We start from the raw sequence: 23,969 nt of genomic DNA on the forward strand, positions 1-23,969 counted from the left end.
TATCATGCCTGTTTAAATAATTTTCTCTACTGTATGTTGTACCTGTTTAAATAACAATTTTTTTCCTACTGGATGTCATGCCTGTTTAAATAATTTTCCCTACTGTATGTTGTACCTGTTTAAATAACAATTTTTTTCCTACTGGATATCATGTCTGTTTAAATAATTTTCCCTGCTGTATGTTGCACCTGTTTAAAAACAATTTTTTTCCTACTGGATATCATGCCTGTTTAAATAATTTTCCCTGCTGTATGTTGCACCTGTTTAAAAACAATTTTTTTCCTACTGGATGTCACGCCTGTTTAAATAATTTTCCCTACTGTATGTTGCACCTGTTTAAAAACAATTTTTTTCCTACTGGATGTCATGCCTGTTTAAATAATTTTCCCTGCTGTATGTTGCACCTGTTTAAAAACAATTTTTTTCCTACTGGATGTCATGCCTGTTTAAATAATTTTCCCTGCTGTATGTTGCACCTGTTTAAAAACAATTTTTTTCCTACTGGATATCATGCCTGTTTAAATAATTTTCCCTACTGTATGTTGCACCTGTTTAAATAACAATTCTTCTGTACTGTAAAAGCCGTTACTTGTGAACAAAAAAACTTTTAGTCATTGAGTAAGCTCAAAGAAAACTATAGTTCACACATTTAATTTAAAATGAAAACTTTTAATGACTTTTTATATTTTCAAATTCAAAAACACTAACAGAAGAATGCACGTTCTGAAAGAAAAGTACATTCTGATAAAGAAGACATATTCAAGGTTCCTTATCATGTAAAACTATTTATCTAACACAAATATACACATTAACACATGTTTCTAATCAAGTATTTATTCAGACTTTGGAAGCCACAGTAAACAATTCTAGATAACAATTCAGCCTGCCCATTAATAGGGGGAAAGGAGATAATACTAAGACAATTACCATAAAGAGTAAGAAATACCTCATAAAAAATGTTCAAACAATAAATATTTCCTTTGCTAGAAAGATAAAACTTCTGTCATATGATGACGTATTATAAGGAATAAATATCTCTCAAAGCTACTGAATTCAAAACATGAAGAGTAAACTTACTGATGCTTGCAATGACTGAAAGATGTGCATTTCTGAAGGAGTTCCATCTTTGTACTTCAAGTCAGCCAAGACAATAAAAATAACAATGTTATTATACAGCTCTTTCGGATCATCACTGGTGAATTCTGTTGGATCACTGATCAGATTCATAGGAAACTTTTCCACTATATCCTGAAACACGAAACATAGTTTTACTTATAACATTTTTCTCACACACAAGTTGGAATCGTTGTTTAATACCTCACACACAAGTTGGATATGTTGTTTAATACCTCACACACAAGTTGGATATGTTGTTTAATACCTCACACACAAGTTGGATATGTTGTTTAATACCTCACACACAAGTTGGATATGTTGTTTAATACCTCACACATAAGTTGGATTTGCTATTTAATAGATCATATAAAAACTGATTTTTCTGTTTAACAATTTACATACAATTTGGATTTGCTGTTTTCCCGTTTCCCCACACACACCTAAATTCTTAGGCCTGGATCTATAGATCCCTGCTTGGGCACTTTGATCCATGGATCCATGCCCAGCCCTGAATTGGCCCGTTTGTGTATTTTTCATGTTTTATCTGGCCCATTTCTCATCGTCTCTCCTAATCTGTTTTGTTTGGAGGAGGTTTGCTTTGCCTTCGCTTTGTTGCCTGCCACGCCTACCAGACTAGCATTTACACGAATCAAATCCCACCCATCAATCTGTCTGTCCTTATTATCTCCATTCACTTAGTTATTTTCTGAATGTGCAGGGTTGAAGGAGGACTGTTTAGTCTTCGAGCACCCCAGGGGATTAATGTTTCACAAGAAATATATAATTAGTGTTTGTTTTTTAGTAATTCACATAATTTGGGTTCAATGAGAGGTGAATGAGGCCATTGTGTTTGATTCAGTAAACAAGGCATTATGTCAGCAAGATAAAAAGATACAAACTTCTTATTTTATATTCTATTTTCATAATATTGGTAATACAAGTTCCCAATATTGTACAAAACTATTGGCTTAATATTTTGACATCATAAACATCTAATTTTAAACAGAGCTACATTCAACATACCATGTTACTCTCTATAAAATATATTTTTATATGTGTTTTTTAAACACTTATAAATTAAGAAACTAACTTATATATTTTTAAAGTTTGAATTATAATCTACAATTTGATTCCAAACGTATTAACATAAATTCATAAAATAGTAGTTCAACAAAATTTTGAATGCGAGTCAAATAAATGCAATGACGTGGCCTTTGACCTGTGACCCATAGCAAAAGGGTTTAATACATATGCACTTGTTCATAAGAAAAAAAAAACACATATATAAATTATTAGTTAATAAAACTTCCAAACTAAAAACATGTTAAAACTATAAAATGCATTAAAACTCACACTGCCTGGTTTGACTGGCATATGATCCCACTACAGGGACCCAAAATTACAGATCATAGATTATTTTTGTTCAATGTTGCTTATGCTTTCAGTTACTACATTTACAGCTGTAACCAAATCTCTGTTTAAAAGTACTTACTCCATTCTCATAGTCAATAATAACTAGCCATCTTTTGTCTAACTTAATTTGCATCTTTTGGGTCCAAATACCACTGGATTTCTCCATCTGAAATAAGCGTCTCAGCCCATCTTTTGGCGTTTCTAATACTTAAAGAAAGAGCCAAAAAGTTTACTTGTAGTTTGGAATAACTGCATTTCTGACACAGTAAAGATCTTCTCTAAAAATACCACATACTACTACTTGTAGTTTGGAATAACTGCATTTCAAGTTTCTGACACAGATCTTCCATCTAAAATACCACATACTACTACTTGTAGTTTGGAATAACTGCATTTCAAGTTTCTGACACAGTAAAGATCTTCCATCTAAAAATACCACATACTACTACTTGTAGTTTGGAATAACTGCATTTCAAGTTTCTGACACAGTAAAGATCTTCCATCTAAAAATACCACATACTACTACTTGTAGTTTGGAATAACTGCATTTCAAGTTTCTGACACAGATCTTCCAAAGATCTTCCATCTAAAACACAGTACCACATACCACATACTACTACTTGTAGTTTGGAATAACTGCATTTCAAGTTTCTGACACAGCAAAGATCTTCCATCTAAAAATACCACATACTACTACTTGTAGTTTGGAATAACTGCATTTCAAGTTTCTGACACAGTAAAGATCTTCCATCTAAAATACCACATACTACTACTTGTAGTTTGGAATAACTGCATTTCAAGTTTCTGACACAGCAAAGATCTTCCATCTAAAATACCACATACTACTACTTGTAGTTTGGAATAACTGCATTTCAAGTTTCTGACACAGCAAAGATCTTCCATCTAAAAATACCACATACTACTACTTGTAGTTTGGAATAACTGCATTTCAAGTTTCTGACACAGCAAAGATCTTCCATCTAAAATACCACATACTACTACTTGTAGTTTGGAATAACTGCATTTCAAGTTTCTGACACAGCAAAGATCTTCCATCTAAAAATACCACATACTACTACTTGATCTTCCATCTAAAAATACCACATACTACTACTTGTAGTTTGGAATAACTGCATTTCAAGTTTCTGACACAGCAAAGATCTTCCATCTAAAATACCACATACTACTACTTGTAGTTTGGAATAACTGCATTTCAAGTTTCTGACACAGCAAAGATCTTCCATCTAAAAATACCACATACTACTACTTGTAGTTTGGAATAACTGCATTTCAAGTTTCTGACACAGCAATCTAAAATCTTCCATCTGGAAAAATACCACATACTACTACTTGTAGTTTGGAATAACTGCATTTCAAGTTTCTGACACAGCAAAGATCTTCCATCTAAAATACCACATACTACTACTTGTAGTTTGGAATAACTGCATTTCAAGTTTCTGACACAGCAAAGATCTTCCATCTAAAATACCACATACTACTACTTGTAGTTTGGAATAACTGCATTTCAAGTTTCTGACACAGCAAAGATCTTCCATCTAAAATACCACATACTACTACTTGTAGTTTGGAATAACTGCATTTCAAGTTTCTGACACAGCAAAGATCTTCCATCTAAAATACCACATACTACTACTTGTAGTTTGGAATAACTGCATTTCAAGTTTCTGACACAGCAAAGATCTTCCATCTAAAAATACCACATACCACATACTTGTAGTTTGGAATAACTGCATTTCAAGTTTCTGACACAGCAAAGATCTTCCATCTAAAAATACCACATACTACTACTTGTAGTTTGGAATAACTGCATTTCAAGTTTCTGACACAGCAAAGATCTTCCATCTAAAATACCACATACTACTACTTGTAGTTTGGAATAACTGCATTTCAAGTTTCTGACACAGCAAAGATCTTCCATCTAAAAATACCCCATACTACTACTTCTGCATTTCAAGTTTCTGACACAAAGATCTTCCATCTAAAATACCACATAGTACTACTTGTAGTTTGGAATAACTGCATTTCAAGTTTCTGACACAGCAAAGATCTTCCATCTAAAAATACCACATACTACTACTTGTAGTTTGGAATAACTGCATTTCAAGTTTCTGACACAGCAAAGATCTTCCATCTAAAAATACCACATACTACTACTTGTAGTTTGGAATAACTGCATTTCAAGTTTCTGACACAGCAAAGATCTTCCATCTAAAAATACCACATACTGCACAAGTACTTGTAGTTTGGAATAACTGCATTTCAAGTTTCTGACACAGCAAAGATCTTCCATCTAAAAATACCACATACTACTACTTGTAGTTTGGAATAACTGCATTTCAAGTTTCTGACACAGCAAAGATCTTCCATCTAAAAATACCACATACTACTACTTGTAGTTTGGAATAACTGCATTTCAAGTTTCTGACACAGCAAAGATCTTCCATCTAAAATACCACATACTACTACTTGTAGTTTGGAATAACTACTTGTAGTTTGGAATAACTGCATTTCAAGTTTCTGACACAGCAAAGATCTTCCATCTAAAATACCACATACTACTACTTGTAGTTTGGAATAACTGCATTTCAAGTTTCTGACACAGCAAAGATCTTCCATCTAAAATACCACATACTACTACTTGTAGTTTGGAATAACTACTACTACTTGTAGTTTGGAATAACATTTCAAGTTTCTGACACAGCAAAGATCTTCCATCTAAAATACCACATACTACTTGTAGTTTGGAATAACATAGTTTGGAATAACTATTTCAAGTTTCTGACACAGCAATGATCTTCCATCTAAAATACCCCATAGTACTATAGTTGTTTGGAATAACTGCATTTCAAGTTTCTGACACAGCAAAGATCTTCCATCTAAAAATACCACATACTACTACTTGTAGTTTGGAATAACTGCATTTCAAGTTTCTGACACAGCAAAGATCTTCCATCATATGATAGTTTAAAGAATCATTCACAAAACTAGTAGTTTTATTAATTTCTGTGTTGTATAAATACAAAAGTATTCAGTATAATACTGTTAAAATCAAAAAAGTTTTTTGTTCTCAAGACTAGAAAATACTTTATTCTGGAACCTGTACATTAACTACTAAGGCTTGAAAGCATGTGTGGGTTTTAACATTTTTTTTAATATACAGCAGACTTGTAAAACATGGAGTAAAATTAACTTTTCTCACTGCCATATTTACAGACAGACAAATCTTATGCCAGACTATCTTAAATACCCAATGAAAACCAAATACACTTCCCTAATATTTCCTCATATATTTGACAACCTGAAGTTGACAAACTTTGAAAAGAGTGAAGAAAAGAATGAATGTCCCTTCTTTAAAATTACAAAATGACACATTTTAATATCGTAGTTTTCAAGACTACAACAAAGGTGGCCTAAAGGAAAAACGAAACAAGAAATGGATTCCCTACCTGAGACTGTTTAAACCTCAATGTTGCCTTCCTATTTTAACAACTTTAATCTCAGAAATAGAAACAATGAGATGGTATTACATTCAGACAAGGAAAGCTATCAGGAAGATTACATTCACTCATGTAAAGTTATATTTCCTGATGAATTTTTGTTTTTAAAATCTATGCAGTACTTTCACTGATCATAACTAAAGTTATACAGAATGGCCATCTATTTGTGATTGGAAAAGTACAAAAATGAAACTCCCCTGGAATGCTGGACTGTAATATCTCAATTCCCAGATCTATGAAACTTTTTCTTTTAACTACAAAACTAGACTTCTATAAAATGCATTTATTTTTCCTTATAAATATCCTACAAAAAAGGGATACAATTCTTATAAGTCTTTATATAGATGCTGATTTGTTGCACATTTCCACAATCTCTGTACCTTTATTTTCATTATAAGGCTTACAGCAGAAAAACTTCTTGTTTGGCACAACCTATAAACAAGTTTTGAATTTCCAAATACCTACAAAACAATTCATGGCAGACATTTTTTGCTGTCTTCTTTTCAATCAAAATTCACACTAGATTTATTAAAAATCTGCATTTTAAAGACAAATATAATCTTGTGACTAGTCACATGTTAAATTACCAAACAAATGACAGAAGCTTTTCTTCATGGTGAATTTGATTCGCACTACGTCCGATCTGCAAGACCCAAAAATAGTCAAACTCTGAGATAACCAATTACGATGTATGACTCTCAGATTTTCAAATTATTCATAAAAGGAAAAAAAAAATACATAAACATACGAAATTGAGGTCCAACTGAAAAAGTTGCCAAATGTTCCATCAAATACACTGGTCCATCTTCATTACTGTCACTGTGTTGATCTGTATAAATAATAGCTCTTGGTCACTCACAATTGATACAAATCCAAATGGAACAAAATGAACAATAAACAATTTAAGTTCAATAATTTGTATAGTGTTAATTTAAAACAACTTTCACAAGAATACTTCATTTGAATATTGTCAGTTCCTGACTGAACAATAAAAAATAAATTAATCACATTTTGCTATTCATCTAGCACAAAACTTCCCCATATAAATTTTGTCAGTTACAAAAAATACTATAACAAAGCCATACGATATTTAGACATACTACGTGAAAGTGCAGGTAATTACATTTAACTTGTAACTCATCAAATGACTATTCTAAAACTTAAAAAAATATATATATTACAGTGATACATATGTAACAAACATTTACTTAAATGGCTATTAACTGCTATTAGAATACCATAGCTTATTAGTTTGACTTCATAAGCAAAACAAAAAAATGAGCTTCGAAAACACAAATTTTACTGAAACATAGGAAGTGGTAATCAATAAAGTATGCTTGAAACACAGGTAGCATCAACCTTTGAAACACAGGTAGTATCAACCTTTGAAGTATACCTGGAACATAGGTAGTAATATTCCCTGAAGAATGAATTACTGAATTTTATATTTCAAACCAAGCCTTGAGATTACAGATCAATATCCTCTGAAAATGTTTTTATAATAGCTACTTTAATATAAACTGCATACTACTGTAGTATTCCAAAAAACAATAAAGAAGCCTGACAATTGAGAAAATGTTAATTAAAATAAGGGGTAAGTTATACAAACCACATTAAAAAGTAACCCCCCCAGAACTACAAGTATAACCATTCAGTTCTCACTACAGCCCATATTTGATTTTAAGAAATAAAATTACACAAACATATTCTAATTTCATTATAGATATGAAGAATTATCTTTTAAAATTAGAAATATCTGTACCTGCTGAGTGGTATCCATTAGAATAAGACGGTCTTGTACCCTTCATCACTGGATCCTTCACACGATGTGGAGACATGTCTTTATTGTTTTACAAAATATGAAACCCTCTGAAAAATAAAATTTCACAGTATATTTTTACTAGGCTTAAGAATTAACACACAAATGTATCCTTAGCCCTCCAACATCATTTAAAAATATGTTTTCAGCATTTTTGACACCAGGGACCAGCTCATTCCTTCCCTAAATTGTTACGAAACACTCAAGTGCAAGTGCAAAGAAAAACCATTTCAATGTACACAAATATTTAGCCAGATCATGTTTCTGTGAATACCCACAGACCAACACTAGTCAGTACAGCAGTGGGTAAGGAACTTTGATTTAGAACATAAAGATATTTTCCTTGAAGTTTTCAACATACGAACAAAAAAAAAAGAGAAAACCATGACATTTTTGCATGCACTACATATACGCCATACTTATGATCCACAGATGCAGTACATATACAACATACTTATGATTCACAGGTAAATACATGCTTAAAATTCGCTTCATTTTCATACCTTGACATTTTGAACAATGTATTAAAACTAAAGCTAATTTCTGTATCACTCTTGTTAGCTGAATTTGTAAAAAATGTAGTTTTAAACTGGATATTTCAAAAAAACTTTAGGATCACAATGTTTCCACATTTAAAAAAAAGCCATATGTAACAAATCCTTTATGATTATAATGTTGAATGACTGTTTAAAACTTGTGCAAACTTAGTTTGCTGTTGTGCTTGACAAGTCTAAGCACATTAAATGTTTAGTACTGCACAAAAACAATGAACCATTTTGTCCTTCAAGGCTGTCTTAACTTAAGCACTTTATCACAAACAACAGCATTAGGTTTATTGTAATTTAAACACTAAATTCTTTCTTTAGTACCTTATAGTATTTCAACCACAATATGTCTGCCATATCTATTACCAATTATGCATTCCACTCAATACCATCACTCCACAATATATATGCAAACAAGCACAGAACAAATATGGTAATAGTTACCACACTGTGTGTGTTCATATGAACTACTTGTTGGAACTAAAAATAACTGGAACCTGACCTTCTTTCCTAAACCTTACACTTGATATCTTCTCCTGTTGCCATCAGAGGAGTTAGGTCTTTAACCTACAAGTCCCTCAGATAACTTTATGGAACTTAATACTATATCTCTCTCCTCTTTACCCAAGAAAAAATATGAGACCTTAAGTCTAATTAGAGCTGGTTGATTAGTGGTATTTTTTAACCAATCATATGTCCTCAAACCATGGTACACCTTCCCCAGTAAGAGCAGAAGAAAACAATTAGTCCCAGAATTAACAGTGGATCTGCCAGCCAATTTCTTTCTTTCTCATCAGCAGTCTGAAAATAGTAATAATTTGAAACCCTAATTTTGATTTGTTGATCATTTTGATTAATCAACTGTTGAAATAATCGAAAACTAACTTTTATTAATTATTTTTATAACAGTCAAGTTCATCATTATTTCAACTAACTTTCTGTTGGAAAATTAAAACATTAATTTGATTAGTTAATTATTCTTGTGACACTAATCAACTTCATTATAAATGATTAATATATTAATTTAACTAATGGAGGTTATCACTGCTCGTACATAACCAACCAAGTCTTTCAGCTCTAATTGCTGATTTCTTTTTATCATATTTCACTAGAGATTTTGTTCAAAGCTTTTTTTTTCCCCATCTTTCTACAATTTCTTCTAGTTAAGAAGAAAAATTATGTAGCTTATAATTTCTCAGGGACTCTTATCACACACTCTTTAAAAACATGAAGTTAATAATTTACATGTGTACTGTAAGGACTACCAAGTATGAAAGATGAAGGCTCACATCTGATAGATTGTCTGCATCTCCTCTATGACCAACTGACATAGAAAACCTCCCTTAGTCCCTTCCAGAAATCTCTCTTCCTTACTACTCAATTCCATCCAGTCCCAATTAGTGTATCGATAATTAAATTATCATATAATTACTGCATTAGTAAAATAGTTTTATTATTGGTAGTAACCAATATACATCTGTCTGACCATCTGCCAAGGTAGCCTATAACAATAATCAACCAAAATCTTTTTACACTTGAAGCTACCCCCCTCTCAAAATTGTAACCCACATAGATGTAACCTCTTGACTATCACTCTTTACATTATCCATGGGCTGCAATCCATGATCCATCCATTATGTACAGATCCACCACACCCTCTACTTTAAATGGCATACCAAACTACCACTAGTATAACCTGTATTACAACTTATAATCTGTAATTTCAAAATAATTTATATTATTAATGTTCTCCAAACATAAGGAAGTTTCTGTGATCCCAATTGCATATTAATCTTCTCCAAATTTATCTATTTAAGTTTGGAACAAAAATGAAGACTAGGTTAGAATAACTTACACAAGTTTCAAAGATAAGCCTGTCAAATGTAAAGATATATTTAGCTGCTGTTATTCTAATATTAAGAACTTGTATAACTTCTAGTTTAGCCTTTTTTCCCCCTTTCCAAACTTAAATGTCCGAGATAAAACCAATCTCTTGTATATGATTCACCTTTACCCTAAAAATATCTTACAATTCCAACCAACTCAACTGTTGCTCTATACATTATCCTTAATAATATTGCATTTAAGCTTTGAAAAATATTGTATGATTCATTCCCACATACAGCATACATCACCATAGCATATAACTGTCAATTACACTTAATGAGCAAGTCCCCCACTACAGACAAACCTCTTAATGACTTCCTTCCTTGCAAACATACAAAGGTTAAAGTCCATTAGAGACTTATGCCTCAGGGTTAACTGAACCCACCTCTAGAGCCCTAACTTTTTATTACTATGCACCTTTTTATGTAAACCCATAAATTTCATCTTCTCCTCAAAACAGCTTCTACTCTAATTATATTATTTGAGGTGTGGCTTCCTTGATTACTGCTCCCCATCAGCAAGTTTCTTTCTCTAATGGCATACTTTCCACAAAGATACTTTAAAATGAAGGTGATCCAACAATCAGTTAACACTACTGAACTTGAAATCCAGTCAAGTACACCTCCTGATCTCAACATCTCATACAAATGAACTATGAACAATTACCAAAGAACATGTGTATGGTCAAAAAACACAATCAGGAAAAGCCTTAAAATATGCTAATTCAGCCAAAATTCCATAGATTGTTTTAAAAGTGAAAAGTAACCATGGTAGCTTGAATGACATTCTATCATAGTGTTTTTTCTCAAGTTGAGATCTCCATTGATTTGTTTTCCCCATCACAATAGGATCAGTGATATTGAACTGTCCCACCAGGGCTCATTAGAAGACACCAAAAATAAGAGCAATGCAAGTAGAACAGTATGCACATATTGCACTTTCATATAAAAACAGTTTAAAATTAATAATAATACAATTCACTTCTGAGTATAATCTACATAACATAAAAGTAATTTATGATTATTATTTACTTAAAATATGCTTTACTAATATAACTTGGGTGAAAAATATTTTTGTTATCTTGTCTATTCCAGTTATTAGATGATGCACACCTAACAATAACCTTTTATAAATTAAAATATTTTTTTCCAATCAAAATATCTTGAGATTTGAAGCACATTGTACATTTACTTAAATATCATTTTGGATAAAATAATTATTGTATTTAAGGGCAAATGACATTTGATAAAGGTACAGTTTAAAATCTCTGAGAATGGAACTTTAATTGACACAGGTTATCAAAAGTCCAGATTCTGGCTTATCATTGCACTTTTAAGGAAAAAAAAAAAATTTTTTATGAAAGTAATCATGCATACAACATTTCCATGTTTTTCAAATCATGACACTAAACTATCCAGTTTTTCTTAAATTAGAGAAAACAAAAACAAAAAACTTCCCAGAGTTATTTGTTCTTCTCAAGTGCATAACGAAAAAAAAAAAAAAGGTTATGGTAGGTTCATTTCAGATTTTTCTGTAAACTTTACTGGTATGTTATTTAAAGAAGAACTATAAATCTGACATATGAAATAATAAACTTTTCAGTCCAAGCTTTATTTTAAACTATAATAATATCCACTATTTCATAACAAATTATTAAAACGCCAGAATCAGTAATACCATAACTCACTTACCTTCAAAACTGTCATGAACTAAACAGAAATGAGTTACAAAATTATCAAACTTGTCAATCACAAAAATCAAGACAAAATTTTGTAACTTGATACCTATTATTTCAGTCATAGTCCATAACCCTATTCAAGTTTCAATCTACTAACGTCCTAGACCAATCAAATCATTCTCAAAATAAACTGTAAAACACACCGTGAATTATATGATCGTTATAATATTATTAATATAAATTAAATATTATTTGTTTAGATTAATGGTAATTATAATACAAAACCTACAGATTTTTTATATTATTTATAAAAAAGAATTACCCTTAGCAACTTAACACATAATAATAAAGTTGAACAGCTGTAAATGTTTAAAATATATTAAATCATAGTATGTAAAATAACATATTATCAATACAATTAACCAATATATCGTTTACCTGTTTTTGTCTAAAAAGAACAGTCTTCCCCCACTCGGTATTTACCACCAAACAACTTCAAAACAAACTACAAAAGAAGTGTGACATGCGTGTTCTCAACAGTTGCATTTCATCCGACAAAACAAACTCAATCGCCCTCTTTTGTACAGTTTATCATTTTTATTTATGTATGACAACAATATCCAATGGTCGAAATATAAGTAATTAATTAAAACGATAAATATGTACATGTATTTCTAGTTGGTTAAGCTAAGTGAAGATAAGTTTAATAATCGTATTATAATGTATTTTCTAATTTAAGAGAAAAGGGATGGCAGAATCAGCCCTTGTACTGCAGTAGAAAAATAAAAACTAATAATAATATCTCTTAGTTAATTTAATTAACAGTAACGAGAGTTTGTATTTAAATTAAAATTAACATGTTTTCCTGTATTTATATGCCAATACGCCGTTGTCTAGGCCAATTTTTATAAACGTCAAACGATGCCGACATTATCATTAAATAACCAATGACGGCGAAAAAAAGTTCAGTCCCCACTGCATAGTAATAGAATGTGTTGATTAAATTATAAACGAGGAACCGGCACACAAACGGGTCAATAAATTATTGTTTTAAGCTGTATTTTTAATATTGCACTAGAGGGCGCATTAACGTGAAGATCAAACAAGTACTAGAATACCTGGAATATAAGCGACCGATAAACTTTGTAAAGTGTTTAGAAACTAGGCTACAGGTATAAATATAAGAAGCATTTATTTTAGGAATGGTGAATAGCGAATGAGTATTTACTTTTGCCTAGTCCTAGTTCCATTAACGACGTATTTCCATTTAAGCAAGTTACAAGTATGCAAGCTTGTAGAAATGTTAAGGGAGAAATAAGTTAAATTACCATCGTTACTTGGACTAACTTCAAATTATTTTCACCGACTAATTTAATAGAAGCCGCCCAACGAAACAACAATGTTATTAATAAGACCTTTTGAGTGAAACCGAAAAAAAAAAATAGTATCAGTCGCGGTAAATCTGCTACATGCAGGCGAGTTGGGTTTTAAATCCGAGATTACAAAGTATTATAAAGGAAATATATATTTTTATTACAAAACATGGTCTAGACCAATTTTGTTAGGCCCAGAAAGCTTGCTGGTCACAACTACTATAAAGAACATATGCACTAATGGGTTAGACGGAAAAAGAGTAATTTAAAGGAACGGGTACAAATGTGAAGAAATTAATATAAATCTGAACCACGATTACATATATCTGAAATGCTATCTTGTTGTTTTATGCAGTTTTCCAAAACAAATAACCGTCAGTAAATGAGATAGGGGTCGCTGTTAAATTTGTAAGTTGTTTAATCTTTTTATAGATATTAGCATACAGCTTAAAAAACAACAAAGATTAATTAAAACTATACATTTCCAAATTTAGTCCTTCGTTTGTTTTTTATTTTCAACTGCTTGTTAGCTTATAACATAATCTGTCTGCTTATAATTCACAGAATTTTCTAAGTTTTATGAAAAAATGTTGTAATTATTTTCTTATAAAATAAAAACTAATATTTTCAAATCATGTTTATGTTATAAAACTATCAGCAACTGAAGAAGTAGAGACATTTCTGTTGTTTGTATTTTAACGTAGGAGCCTAAGATTATTTATATTTTGTTACTTGTTTATACAGAAACTGTAACTGTATATTTTTGTAAAATTGCATTACCTAGCATTATGTGCTTTTGCATTAAACACTGGAAACATAAACTTCTAATGTTTATTTATCTTCAGTAAAATAACTTTCGATATAATATCTTCTTGAAACTTATAAAATTTCATTTTGATTATAACGTCTACATGATTTTTAAATCTTTCAACAGTGGAGTTTATTCATATATGAATAAAGAAAACTTTTTCATGTGATACAGAACAATGATTGAAATGAATAAACCTTTAAATCATTTTGAGTTTAATTTAATAATGTTATAATATTTGACCAATCACAAAAAAAGATAAATGACATAACAAAACACCATAACATGTCCAAAGTATAAAGTTAAATGTCCATAAATAAGTACAACTAGTTAGTAATTATAATCTAGAAAGTTAAAATACACACACACACATATTGTTGTATCCTAGTTCTTTCGTTAGTGAGTCGTTTTAAATTATCTGGTGAATATAATTTAAAGTCCAATCCACTTGACAATAACAAATTAGTTTATTTAGCCTATTAAAATTTCTACAAGCTTGAACACTTTTATAATGTTGTAAATTATTGTGGTTCTACGATAGCTTAAGTAAAACTAATCAACTTACTCAAAGTAACTCAATAAGCGCTATAGCAAACATAGGTTCAAGTACTTTATGAAAACACACTAATCTTTATCTCAATGTTTTGAAAGAAACTAAAATTTTCACAATTATCTCATATTCATAATCTCACTTCGAATATAGATGGAAAACTTGACGTTATTTTCAAATTTTCTAGGCCTGTCTTAAAATTATACGCCCTCTAGCAAACAAACAAATTAAAACATTAAAATATAGCTTACAAATATATACATATATCTTGGCAAGTAATTAATAATTAAACGGATGACTGTATATGCTCACTAATACTGACATTTGATCACTTCAAGAATGTTTATAATACTTGGCCAATAGCATAACAGGTAAATGGCGATTTGAATGTACGTTCAACTTTTCTTATGAAATTAAGAAATCTATTAAAACTACGTGTTAATCCATTCTTCTATAGTCATGTAAATAAAACTATTTTCAGTTCTAAATACCTTTACGACACAAACGTCTAACATTTCTGGCACTGCAAACAGAAATCACGCACAAACTAATGTTTATTACTTTCCTGGACCATCTATAATATGACAGTTTCTGAAATGCATATATTATTCTACTGTATATAGGTCAAAAGCTACTACTATCTTGAAGTTTCATGCCAAGACAACAGAGGTAAATATTTTACCTCTGGTACACGGAATTTGGAAAGCACGTGACCTAAATGAAAGTATTCAATTGGCCTGAATTGCATTGCTTCGTGCAGGTAGCCCCGTCCTTCGTACGTGTTTACACATCACGCAAAATATACCTGGGTTGAAATCTTCGAACAGGTTTCTACGCTTGGCTCCACAAATTATTCTCAAGGATGTGCAGAAGATGTACAGCTTCAAAAAAATAGAGAGAAAAAAGGGCCAAAGGTACCGAAAATAATGTTATAAAAGCCATTTACAATATGCGTGTGTGTGTGTGCTGCAAAGATGGCTGTTTCTAATGGGTCATTCAAACGTACATGACTCGTTCCGGGTCATCTACAACGCGTAAAAAGAAGTGCTATTTCATTTATCTCTTCTTCTCTGCAGTATATTTCATCGGTACATTTCCAAGTAATATATGTTTTATCAACACCGTTTCCAATGTGTTAAGTTGATCGTTAAAATTTACGGGGGTGGATTAATTTGCATATTTACTCTTGCTTTAAACAAATTATGAAAATACAAGCTGAGCATGTAATGACAATAAAGATAGCAAACCACTTTAGTGAGTCACCATTGGAGTGGCTTATCCAATAAAAATAACGGCAGTAATATATTGTTTAAAAACTTGTCAGCAAAAGCAATAATAGTAGTACACTGTTAAAAGAAGATCAGACGAAGACAACAATAGTGATACACTGTTGAAAACCGTATGTAAGACAGAACAACAATAGTAACATATTGTTAAAAAAGAATGTCAGACGAAAACAACAATAGTAATACACTGCTAAAAAGGTTTGATAAAGACAACAATAGTAATACACTGTTAAAAAGTCAGAAAAAGACAACAATAGTAATACACTGTTAAAAAGGTTAGACAAAGACAACAATAGTAATACACTGTTAAAAAAGGTCGGAAAAAAACAACAATAGTAATACACTGTTGAAAAACGTATGTAAGACAGAACAACAATAGTAACACAATATTGAAAAAAAAAAGAACATCGGGGAAACAAATGCTGTTGAAAACAGAATTATATGACGAAAACAACAGCAGTAATACACTGTTTAAGTACAAGTCAACATAGATCAGCAGTAGTTAGTACAGTACTGAAAGTCACGTAAATACAACAGTAGTAACACAGTGATGAAATTAGAATATCAGAAGAAACAACGATAAAAATTTACAGCTTAAATAAATTGCTCACCAAAAACTATGGAATTTTGTCAAGGGTGCGAGGGAGGGTCTCAGTTCTATTCGTGATGTATCTTTTGACATGTCTACTGTTCTCCACTTGATATATTATAACTAATACTTGTGTTTATTCTTTTCTTATTTATAACAATTAAAATTTATTCTTTTATCGTTTGGTACTCTCATTGTTAGCAATATTTTCGGCTGTAAAATGGGCCTAATAATAACTCTCGAACTTTGGTCAGTTTAGGATATTTGGTTTAGTCCTAAGTCTGTGTATTAAGTTAGCAATGCTCTTTTTAACTTGTCTAGGTGTTCTTGCAATTATTTAATATACTTGAAAATATAAAAAATGTGACATAAGAATCCCTCGTTTTACTTTATTTCTGTTTTGTTTCGAAAATTACGTAGTCCAAATTAAGTTGTAATTACATACTACGGTACCTAACTTGGAACAAACTTACAATGTGAAAATAAGTCAACTGTTGTGTTGTGTATCTCATGACAGTCGCAATAACGTGCACCCCGCTAGTACAGCGGTGTGTCTCCGGATTTACAACGCTAAAATCAGGGGTTCGATTCCCCTCGGTGGGTTGAGCAGATAGCCCTTTGTGGCTTTACTATAAGTAAAAGACGAAAAAAAAAACACGCAATTACGTATTCAAGAACATGGGTTCAGCTACACCTTCTACTTTTGTGATGTAACATATGCTTATATAGTTGTATTTTAACTGGATGTTTGTGAATTTTTATTGGAACAACCATACAATTGTTTAGGCCATATTCCATGCAAAATTGTTTCCACGTTTTAATCTCATAGAACCTTCTTTTCACAAGACATGTGTTGGTTTTTCATCTCACAATCAAAATTCTCCCTTTCAAACATTCTTCGTAAGAGCATGAGTCGGGTTTTGAAACATAAAGGTAAAAGCTACACTACTTGAAACACAAAACCAGCCAGTGATTTATTTACCCTGTTGGAATCAAAAAATACTTGCTGGCTTGTTTTCTCACCAACACTTCAACTATTCGTCTTCTAGAGCAAAACTGCAGTGGATTACTTCCTGAGCCCACGGCGGTGGATCGAACGCTATATTTCATCTTTTTAAGTTCCTGGACATACCGCTGTCTCACTGGGAGACCGAACGAGTGAAATTCAGTCTATGGCTTCAGTTTTCAATTAATCCAACAGTTTCCAAGTTAATTTTCTGTTCATTTTTTAATTTATTTACTAGTCTCTCAGTGGCAAGTTTCGCGGGTTATTACGCTAACAAAAATTGGGATTCAATACCTGCTTTACACTACAGACGTTTTGTTTGTTTCCCTATAGATCACCCCCAAGAAGTATAGCCTCTCCAAGCTCAAGACATAGATCACCCCCAAAAAGTATAGCCTCTCCAAGCTCAAGACATCCATAAAGATTCCCTATAGATCACCCCCAAGAAGTATAGCCTCTCCAAGCTCAAGACATCCATAAAGAGAGTGGCACTGTGGCGATCAAACCACACCAGAGCAGCGAGAGTTTCAACAACAAAGAATCCATTGTAGGTTCAAGGGCTGGAAAGACACCTGAGGTGCGGGAACTCGATAACTCAGAGACTGACACCAGCCACTGCATCAGTAAGGGCTGGAAAGACACCTGAGGTGCGGGAACTCGATAACTCAGAGACTGACACCAGCCACTGCATTAGCAAGGGCTGAAGAGACACCTGAGGTGCGGTAACTCGATAACTCAGAGACTGACACCAGCCACTGCATCAGTAAGGCCTGGAGAGACACCTGAACAGCGTGCATCTCAACAAGTCTAAATAACCACTACATCAGCAAGGCCTGGAGAGACACCTGAACAGCATGCATCTCAACAAGTCTAAATAACCACTACATCAGCAAGGCCTAGAGAGACACCTGAACAGCATGCATCTCAACAAGTCTAAATAACCACTGCATCAGCAATGGTTAAGGAAACATCTTTCATTGTTGATGCTGCAAGAACAACAAGAAATAATTCTGACTGGAACAGAGTTGCTTTAACCTGAGATTGGTTACCAGTGCAGAGTGTCAACAGGCTCTATGTCAATTGCTTATCAAGAATGTTGTATCAAAAGGTGAAGAGGAGAATCAGAAGGAATGTACTGCAGTGATGGAAAAGTCATGCTCAGCCTTGTACAGGCCCCTCATGAGCCACTGAAATACTCCGTATCTGGTCAAACCTCTGAGTCAGAGCACTTTCTGGCCAACATCAGGAAGAATAATTGTTATTTCCACAGGAGATGATGTATGCAGGATTTATGCTGACCTTCAAAGTTTGAGGTCAAGTCTATCATCGAATCGGATCCATTGAGACATTGTCTGGCAAAGAGCTCAAGTTTTTCTAGATTTATTTCAGTGAAGCAACCAACGATGCAGCAATGCTCCTGGTATCCAACTTGATATTGTTCTCTTCCTCCAAGTAATATTTCATCGACACAATTAATCGATCAGGAGTTTCAAACATTCAGCTCAACAAGTCACCACCAATGATTACCAGGTCGAATCAATGCAGACGAGGTCCATATGAAGAAGTACCCACGGAAATTCAATGCCCCAACCTGTGATGAAATTGTTGTTCTTATGTTGGATGAAGGGTGTGGTGAGACAGATGTTCTTCAGTGTCAAGACAACACCATCAAACTAATTCCTGAGACAAATGGAGCTTACGATGCTCTACCATATCCCATGATCCTGAGGCAGGGTCAGGATGGGTAACAGTTCCAGATTCTTAAAACTATCAAAACAACAGGCCAAGTCCATCTTTACAAAATATTTCCACCATGGACTTCTATCTCTTTCGTAATCATCTCCTTCACTTTCAGTCCAAAATAAAAGAAGATCCGAGTTAAGATTTATTAAAACCAAAAGCCAACATAAAAACATGATGTCATTGTCAGGTTGTTTAAAGTCAAAATTCATGAACTGATAAGGTTGATCATTACCAAAAGCAGCAAATTCTCCTCAGGTTTAACTCAGTACTGTAATTGTGAACACAAGAAACCTTCTCAGGCGATCACCAAATATGAAACGAAATCATACGAGCTAGTTTGAGTAAGATAAGAGATGGCAGTAAGTCGGTTCTCTGTCAAAATTCAGTGCTAACGGCATCAATAAACATGTGATTAATTCGATAGGAAAATTTTCTACGAAACAATAGCTCGTACACTACTGACAAATCAAACTTTAAGTTGATTTAGGGACTCTTATTTTGCAAGCTTGATATCAAATATATTTGTTAAATTCGCGAGAAAGAGTTGTATATCTTATCTAAAAACAAATGCTGCACCTGAAGTGACACGTTCTATCTAACAGACGGTGATTTATAACAAATGAAAAATACAGAAAGGCCGACACTCTGGTATTATCTATTTTATCACATATTTGTGTACATTATCTTACTCGGGCTTTATCGTCGAGCAAGTTAGGAAGAATATCTCACCCAGCTTTTACAGTAAAGACACCTCTATGTGGACTTTCTCTTTTTTTGTTCACAAAATCACGCTTTAAAACTTCCAAACTGTTACTCATTGCAGGCAGGTTTCAAACGCGTAGTTTTAGAAGGTACATAGGACACAGATTTGCGATCGACTAAAATTACCCATAATCCTAGATCTTTACCAGCCTTTCAACTTGAAACGTAATTCATGTTACGTAGACATGTCGAAGAACTGTTGTTGACGCTAATTCACATATGTGTGCGCACACACACACGCACGTAAACAACTCCGTAGACTCATGAGAAGGCATTACGTTAACTATATGAACACAACTATTAACTCCAAAGGCAAAGGTGGACCGGGCATTCCCGAGATTATAAGGATTCATGGTATGCGTCCCGTTGCCGTACTTTGAGGATGTGGATGCTCTTTATAAACCGTGAAAATTAAATCAAACTGTTTGATCAGGCCAAAGCAGCCAGAGTGTTCTGCGCATATAGTTCTTGTGTAGCTTTTCCCGAAATTCTGTAACACTAAAACAAAACAAAAAACAAATTGTTTGCCGACTTCTTGATCCGACATAGCGTTGAGTCAAGTTACAATAACATAAAAAATCATCCGAAAGACAAGCGTTTATTGAACGTTTCTCGAATTCGAGAAATATTCTATTCAAACTTTCTGTTTTTTGCTCGTAAAATACAGGAAGAAATTGCAAATCACTCGTGTAATCTCATTTTTAACAGAAATCAACACTGTTATTAAGCTCCTATAGGCACTTTTGTAGCAAAATTTAACACATTTATTAAGCCTTTCACCCTCTGTAGCTTCTTTTGTAGCAGAATTTAACACATTTATTAAGCCTTTCAGTCTCTTCAGCCTTGTTCAGTGAGAACATCAACACGGTAATTAAGTGTCCCCTCTGTAGCCTCGTTCAGTTAGGACATTAACACAGTAATTAAGTGTCCCCTCTGTAGCCTCGTTCAGTGGGGACATCAACACAGTAATTAAGTGTCCCCTCTGTAGCCACGTTTTGGGCATACTTTTAGATTCTAATCAAATCCAAAACGCACATATACTTTTCTCTCAAATAATAAATTTGTGGTCAATAATATTTCTTTTTTTATAATTATAAAAATGTATGAGTTATCTTTTATCGTTTATATTCTCTTCTCTACTACACTCAAATAAAAACAAATTACTTGAGGACATGCATGTTTACCGACTCAGGCTATAAGTGCAAGTTAAGACTCCACACAATTCTTCTCACACCATTCACAGATATATACCAATACGTTCTATGGCCTTATTGAAAACACACACTGTGACACTTCTAGTTCGTATTTAAGTTACACATTTAATTACATAAAAGGATGAAGCAAATATGCAGTTAATATTGCTGTTTGTTCCACTAATTACTGCTGAAATCCCCTATGCATTTGAAAATGAAGGTTTTCTCACAATTGTTTCTGGTTGGTTATTTACAATGATGTGGACGCCACCTGTATTGAAGGACATTAAACTGAGTCCGTAATTGGTTATTAACAATGATGTGGACGCCACCTGTATTGAAGGACATTAAACTGAGTCCGTAATTTTAAGGGTGAGTTATTTTCCCATAGTTTCTCCTTTTCAGTAACGGTCCGGGCATGGCCAGGTAACCACCTCGTAATCACTCGGCTCGTAATCTGGGAGTCGCGGGTTCGAATCTCGATCATACCAAACAGGCCCGCTCTTTCAGTCGTAGGTGCGTTATATGTGACGGCCATCCCACTATTCGTTGGTAAAATAGTAGCCCAAGAGTTGGTGGTGGGTGGTGATGACTAGCTACCTCCACTCTAGTCTTACACTGCTAAATTAGGGATGGCTAGCACAGACAGTCCTCGTGTAGCTTTGCGCGACATTCCAAAACAAACCAAACCTTTTCAGTAAAGTTGGTAAGCATCTGTTTCATAGCAATAAACTCATGAAGCAGGCGTAGTCTAGTTGTTAGAGGGCGAAGATTATTCACGACTGTCGATAATAGTAACAAGTGGTGGGTAGTGTTGACTAGTTGTCTTCCCTCTGGTCTTACGCTACTGAATTAGGGACATCTAGCACATATATCCCTTGAGCAGCTTTCTGCGAAATTCAAACAAACAAACATTAACAGCATTGGTTTGGGAGGAAGAGGTCAACGAACCTGGATCATCCAGGTCTTTAAGACCTGAATCTGGGTCAAGCTAAAGAAGCATTGGTTAAAATGTTTAATGAATCTGTTTTCATCTGTTTTATTTCTTAATTATATATTTTATATTATATAGATTAATTTGCTCAGTTAGTTTAGTATACGGATTTGGAGCTAAGCTATATCTCTTAAGCTGACCAAGCCTTGTATGATATTAATGGATTCAGGGCCAAAAATGTTGATTGGAGAGATGGTAGAGAAATAATTAAATTTATTTGTGTGTAGTCAAGCACAAAAAAAAAATACAAATTGGGCTATTTGTGCTTTGCTCACCACTGGTATCGAAACCCGGTTTCTAACTTTGTAAATCAGCAGACAAACAGTTGTGCCGCTGGGAAACCCAGACTTATAACACAATGTATTCTGATGTTTACAACTAAGAGAAGTAAGAACACTATAGCCCCCCGCTAGTACAGCGGTAAGTCTACGGAATTACAACGCTAAAATCAGGGGTTCAATTCCCCTTGGTTGACTCAACAGATAGCCCGATGTGGCTTTGCTGTAAGAAAACATACAAGAACAGTATATTCAACCAGCTGTACTCTTCTCCAATTTAATTTTTAGTTTCCCTCTCAGTACATCACTTACTCGGTCCACAAGTTAGTATTACACTATTCTCTTGACTTTTCTTCAAACAAATGTATTTTTTATCGCAAGCAAACATCACTTCCTAACTTTGTGTCCACAGCGACGGTTCTCACTGTAGGAATCTTTGCTAACCTCCAGGTGATAAGAGACCTCGCCTTAGTGTCGACAAAGTTGGAAATTTCACGTTGCGCAGATTTCTTTGACATCGCGAAACTTACACCGTTTCATTCCCTCGTTTTATTACTTTCATAATGCCGTCTTAGTTTTCAAAGATTGTTATAGCTTTTAAGATAAGTAAACCTCACGACCAAACTATGTTTGCTTAAAAACATATTGTAATTTATTATTTTTTTGGTTTATATGTTCTCGATTATTTAAAAAAAAACAAAAAAATCCACGTATAATAAGAGAGATAACCCGCAAATTTTGTATTCCACAATTATTTTGCAGAGACATTGATAAAGGGTAATACTACAGGAGTTAAGGGAATTACAGTTGGTAAAGGGTAATATTACAGGAGTTAAGGGAATTACAGTTGGTAAAAGGTAATACTACAGGAGTTAAGGGAATTACAGTTGGTAAAGAGTAATACTACAGGAGATAAGGGAATTACAGTTGGTAAAGGGTAATACTACAGGAGATAAGGGAATTACAGTTGGTAAAGGGTAATACTACAGGAGATAAGGGAATTACAGTTGGTAAAGGGTAATACTACAGGAGATAAGGGAATTACAGCTGATAAAGGGTAATATTACAGGAGTTAAGGGAATTACAGTTGGTAAGGGTTATACTACAGGAGATAAGGGAATTACAGCTGATAAAGGGTAATACTACAGGAGATAAGGGAATTACAGTTGGTAAAGGGTAATATTACAGGAGTTAAGGGAATTACAGTTGGTAAAGGGTAATACTAGAGGAGTTAAGGGAATTACAGTTGGTAAAGAGTAATACTACAGGAGATAAGGGAATTACAGTTGGTAAAGGGTAATATTACAGGAGTTAAGGGAATTACAGTTGGTAAAGGGTAATACTACAGGAGATAAGGGAATTACAGCTGATAAAGGGTAATATTACAGGAGTTAAGGGAATTACAGTTGGT

General features: G+C 33.3%; 1 pseudogene across 1 annotated transcript in view; it reads right to left on the minus strand.

The window, feature by feature from the left end:
• The window catches only part of LOC143248577 (epidermal growth factor receptor kinase substrate 8-like), a 74,231-nt pseudogene that overhangs the window by 43,148 nt on the left and 7,114 nt on the right, over positions 1–23,969 (minus strand). Inside the window, exons 2-5 of the transcript XR_013027051.1 lie at positions 7,810–7,916; positions 6,796–6,876; positions 2,609–2,736; positions 1,078–1,248 (exon numbers count right to left, since the gene is read on the minus strand). The product of XR_013027051.1 is annotated as an epidermal growth factor receptor kinase substrate 8-like (transcript). The remainder of the gene's footprint in view (positions 1–1,077; positions 1,249–2,608; positions 2,737–6,795; positions 6,877–7,809; positions 7,917–23,969) is intronic.

Source organism: Tachypleus tridentatus, chromosome 4 (assembly GCF_004210375.1).
Source record: "Tachypleus tridentatus isolate NWPU-2018 chromosome 4, ASM421037v1, whole genome shotgun sequence".
In the NCBI taxonomy this organism is placed as follows: Eukaryota; Metazoa; Arthropoda; class Merostomata; order Xiphosura; family Limulidae; genus Tachypleus; species Tachypleus tridentatus.